Here is a 5,802-nt window from a genome sequence, read left to right as displayed (position 1 = left end):
GAAGGCGTTGAAGTACCTGTCCAACGCCAGGAAATTATCACGGGACATAACGCCAGGCACATTCGGCATACATAAAAAATAATTTCTCCTCCATATTGCCTGACGTCGACAGCAGGTGTCATACCAAAACCAAAATAAATGTGGAGCCCCAAAAAATGTGCCATGTCAATGAGGTTGCAACCCAGCCAGTAATACGACAAGGTCGTCCTCAGCTCATACCGGCAGTACCGAGCGTAGTCCACCGTCTCGTGTACCAGGTATTCCAGCAATTCCCGCGTCAGGAAAAGCTGGATGACCCCAAAACAGTCAGGGGTACTGGTATGGTCATCCCAGGGGTTGCCGTGAAGGGGTGCATGTTAGGAGGGGTGGGGTCCTCCGTCCACCCCTCGTCACTCTCCGACGACCGACCTTCACCTTGGCTGGCGCGACGAGCCGACCTTCTACGTGCCCGTGCGCGCGCACACGCACGGGTGCGGGCACGATATTGCACACTACCCACCCCCATCGGCCCATCACCCTCACTTAGGCCCTCACTTTCTGTATCGTCCTCTGCGATAAAACTTGAGCCCGTATCCCCACCCTCCCCCTCCTCCTCAGATTCCCCCTCGTAAGCACTGAACCCACTGAATTCGAGCTCACTTTCGGGATGTGAGCCTCGAACAGACATTGGGTCATATATTCATCCTCACTTCCATCGGGACTGATGTTCCCGCTCGATCACTCGATGGACCGCATCCGCCATCAAAATGAGACTTGCGACATGTTCCCGATCAAGCTCCGAAAGATACTCGTCTATGTCCCTTGGTTGGAGGCCTCCCAAATGCCTACGAATGCCCCTAAGGACGCCCACATGCTTCCTAGGGGTAACCAAAGGCATACGATGGTGTTCCTGAAAACCACTTTCAAGCCACACGTGGCCTCACAGAACAGGCCTTGAGGTCGCGGGGTCATGCTGGGTGCTTGGCCCCTCTCCAGCATCCAGGTCCAAAACTCGCCTTACACGATCCCTTCCGACGGGTAAAACACGCCTTTCACGGTTCACACGTCGTTGAGACATATCTATGAATGTCCTGTAGCAATACAAATGCTCAAAGTCTCGCACAAGTCCAGAAAAACACGCTTTTAACGAAAGATCGCTCTCGGATGGTGCGCTACTGATGCTGGCTGGAGCGAGAAGAAGGGATATCGCACATGCGCACCTGGGTCACGCTTCAAAACAAAACAAGGCCTTGATCCGTGAACTCCCAGCATCCCCCAAGGCGCATGATTCAAAAGTTTTAGGCTGGTAGGCCTATAAGTATTTTTCCGCGAATTTTAAAAAAAACTTTCGTATGTCGACGTAAAATACATCCAGTCGGCACCCGACAGATAATTTATCTCGACGTAAAATACGTCCAGTCGGCGTTTAAGGGTTAAGCTAGGCCTAAGTTTAGTCATCATCTCATATGGTGTCCTACCAGTTCTTGGATTATAACATCTATTACGAATATATGCAGATGTCTTTACTGCATTGGTGTTAAGGCCTCTGAGAGAGGTCCACTTCAGGTTCGATATGAAATAAATAAAAAAAAAAAAATATTTTCAACACCAACAGTTGAAACTGGGGATACGAATATAGAAAGGAACACTAACACAACAAAGGTTTATCAAAAGTTTACTAACAAAGGTAAATGCAGAATGGTATCTCCTATTTACATAAAAAAATAGAATCTTACACTGCATGAACTGGGGGAACAGCGAGGTAATTGAAATACTTACAGGCCGGTTAAGTGACTCGAAGCGGTGGCTTCACAAAAGGAGAGCGGCAATTGCAGACGTCCTCTTGACTCTGTATTGCAGAAAATAAAGTCTACTCTTGATACTTGAAAGGAAGGAACTCCTCAAAACCTCTAGCAGGACATTTTCTTCTCTGAAGTCTTCTCAACGTCGAGATAACTCGGTCGTCCACTCCAGAAGATGGCTTGACCAAAATCCAACCAACTCTCGAGCAACTTTTCTCCTGATCCTTCGTGACTTCGTAGGTCCCTTTCTCTCTTATCTCTCACGGATGATCTCTGCTGCTGTTGATCTCTCACTGATAATCTGATCTGTGGCTCTTACTGAGGATATCTCTCTGTGACTAACTGGTGTCTCTCTTTTACAATCTCTCCTTTCTCCTGCTACGACCATTGTATTTATACATCACTCAGGGGGTGGAGCCTACGGCGAACGTCACAGGCTCCCGAGATTTCTAGGACTTCTTAGATGAATCTAGACGAGGTATTGCATCAGAAATCGCAGCGTTTCTCACGTCACGACGGCGCCTGACGAGTTCCACAACACTCCTGCCGATTTTAGAACCATTATGAAAACAGGCACCTCCAACACAATGCGCTAACGCCTCCTTGCTGCCGAACTTCTCGAAAATGCGTTCTCCCTTCCGTTATCTTTCTTTGCTGGGAAGCAATTACCATCACACGCCCCCCCCCAAAAGAGAAAAAAAATGAAATACTGATTTTTTTTTCAAGAGAAACAAGAATTAAACAGTGGGGAAACAATTCTGCATAAAGCTTTAATACTTCTTCATTCACTCAACCACTCGTGCCAAAATAGAAAACGGTCATTAGGCCACTTATTCTGAAAACTCTAGAGAGGCTATCTGCTATAACATTATCCTTCTCTCTTACTTTTTCCCATTTCTGAACTCTGCTCAAAACTTTGAAAGACTAAGACACTTCTTGCGTCTTTCTCAAAACTAATTTCTCTTTCTGGGACACAATTACCAAGGGCACGGGTGGCGGCCAAGGTACGGGGCGATCTTTATAATTCTGAAGTAAGTTTACATTCACTGACTTTGCTCTACTCTTACCCACATTAATTCTATGATATATCTTTCCCCTCTCCTCTAACACTGAAAAAGGACCTTCGAACTTATAAGGTAAAAAGGGACTTTCTCTCGAGACTAGTACTAAAACTTTATCTCTTACACACAAACTTCTCTTGTTTGCTCTAAGATCATGTCTTCCTTCAGTTTCCCCTTGACTTCCTCTCGCGTTTTCTTTCGCTAAGTGCCAAGCGCTTCTGTTCTCCTCCTCTAGTTCCCAAACATCTCTTAAATTGTTTTTATAATAGTCAAGATTAGTTATGCAATCATCTCTACCCTTACTTCTAAGCAAAGGTCCGAACATATTTATAAATACATTCTCAAAAGATTCGCCTACTGAAGGAATATTACACAACTGAACTCTGGGAATTACTTGAATCGGTTTCCCATCAATTTGATATTCATGACAGCTTAAAGCATACCTCTTCACGTCATTTTTCATCTCAGGCCAAAAGTACACCCTACTAATACACTTGAAAGTTTTATTTACTCCCAAATGTCCTTGCTCATCATGTGCTAACTTCAAAACTAGCTCACGAAGCTTCCTAGGAACTACTAATTGTTCTGTGACTTCCCCTTTACTACTAGGACTAACATAACGACACAAAACTTTGTCCTTTAAACAAAAAGTTTTCTTACACATATCATTGAGATCATCATCCAGCTCACATTCAAAAATTTGGGTTAGTGTCTCATCCTCTCTCTGCAACTTGACTAGCTCACCCTTATCCAAAATGTTAGAGCCTAATTCATCACCGTAACTAGGACTAGATACTGGTACATTTACTACATTACTCTCGACAGCTATGCCTTCCCCTTGGCTATCGATAGAGTCCGGTCTCTCAGCCACACTCATGCCAAGATCAACCTCGCTACCTCTATCACACTCGTTCGAATTCACGATTTACTCACGTTCGAATCCATGAACTTACTCACGTTCGAATCCACGAACTCACTCTTGTTTGAATCCATGAACAGATTATGACCGTAGTCTACGTCTGTATCTAAACCCGACCTACTACCATTTCAGGCACTGGAATATTCCTCACAACAGGATTCACATTCTTGGATAAAAGCTAAGTCATTACCGACAATAATGTCAATGCCTTCGACGGGCAAACTGTCCACAACTGCAAATTTCACTTCTCCTGACACTACCTGACTTTCTAAATTCAACTTCAACAAAGGACAAAAGTGTTAGGAAATCTACCTAACATGCTTTCTCTTCCATATTGATTTCTGCCTTGTTCGTCACACACTCTCTCTTAATCAGTGAGACAGCAGATCCTGTGTCTCGAAGCAAGACTACTTCTCTCAAATCTACTCCTCCAAGAGAGGAAACTACGCCTTCTGACAGAAATTCACCGAAAATTTTCCTAGTTTCTCTCATCACATCATTCCTACTTGACGAAAGGTTAACTAGAGACACTGGTTTCTTACCGTCCTTCCTTTCTACTGCACAATTTCTCGCTAAATGCCCTTTCCCATTACATCGGAAACAAGTTAATTCTGAGCCACTAGGTGCCACTTTACTCTTACAAACCTTAGACGTATGACCAGGTTTTCCGCATGTATAACAGGAATAGTCACTTTTACTCGCATTGCTATCACTAGGACTGAAACCTTTACTGCTTTGTACTCTACCAGACGAAGGATCATTTCATTTCTTACTAACACTCAAATTATGAGTTAGACTATATTCGTCAGCTAGCCTAGTTGCTCCTGCAAAAGATACTTCTCACCTATCCTCTATATAAAGTTTAATCTCAGGAGATACGTTATCTTTGAAGTTTTCTAACAACAAAGTTCTTCAAACTATCAAAATCCTCAACCTTAGCAGAAGTTAACCAATCAAAAAACAGCCTTTCTAACTTCTTATCGTATTCTACATACGTAATATTTTCATCCTTTCTCAAACTTCTAAATTTCTTACAGTACGCTTCCGGTACTAACCTATGCGCGCTAAGAACAGTTTCTTTCACGATATCGTAATTATCACATTCCTCCTTAGACATGCAACTATACACAGTAAGCGCCCTACCACTCAGAACTGACTGCAAATATAAAGTCCACATTTCTTTCGGAGAACCTACTCGTTCCATTAACTTCTCAAAACACATGAAATATGTCGTAACATCTTCCTCATCAAACTTTGGTACTAATTTTAGCACTGCACTCATACCTAACATATCAGCTTCGTTTTCGTTCTCGCCTGACCGACTTACGAGTACTTTCCCTTAACCGAGCAATTTCCAACTCATGCATACATTCTTTCTCTCTCTCTTCTTGCTCATGCATTCGTACTTTTTCTCTTTCTTCCTGCTGTATTACCAACATTTCTCTCTCTTACTGCATTTTCATTGCTTCTCTCTCTTTCTCCTGCTGCATTTTCATTACTTCTCTCTCAGCCGCTCTTTCATCTCTCTCATACTTTTCTCTTTCTTTCTTCTCAACATACTCACGGAGATCAATTCCCTCTAGACCTAGGAGCTTACCTGACTCAATAAACTCTCTCACCATCTCACTCATTCTGGCTCTTTCTATATCCCCCCTATTTCAAACTGTTAAAGTGTTGATAGCCTAAGCAAGGTCACCACAATGTTACGGCCTCTGAGAGAGGTCCGCTTCAGGTTTGATATGAAATAAATAAAAAAAAAATATTTTCAACACCAACAGTTGAAACTGGGGATACGAATATAGAAGGAAACACTAACACAACAAAGGTTTATTTACAAGCTTACTAACAAAGGTAAATGCAGAATGGTATCTCCTATTTACATAAAAAAATAGAATCTTACACTGCATGAACTGGGGGAACAGCAAGGTAATTGAAATACTTACAGGCCGGTTAAGTGACTCGAAGCGGTGGCTTCACAAAAGGAGAGCGGCAATTGCAGACGTCCTCTTGACTCTGTATTGCAGAAAATAAAGTCTACTCT

Source organism: Macrobrachium nipponense, chromosome 25, assembly GCF_015104395.2.
Source record: "Macrobrachium nipponense isolate FS-2020 chromosome 25, ASM1510439v2, whole genome shotgun sequence".
NCBI lineage: Eukaryota > Metazoa > Arthropoda > Malacostraca > Decapoda > Palaemonidae > Macrobrachium > Macrobrachium nipponense.
The sequence above is the reverse complement of the archived record's forward strand: the minus strand, read 5'-3'. Positions refer to the sequence as shown.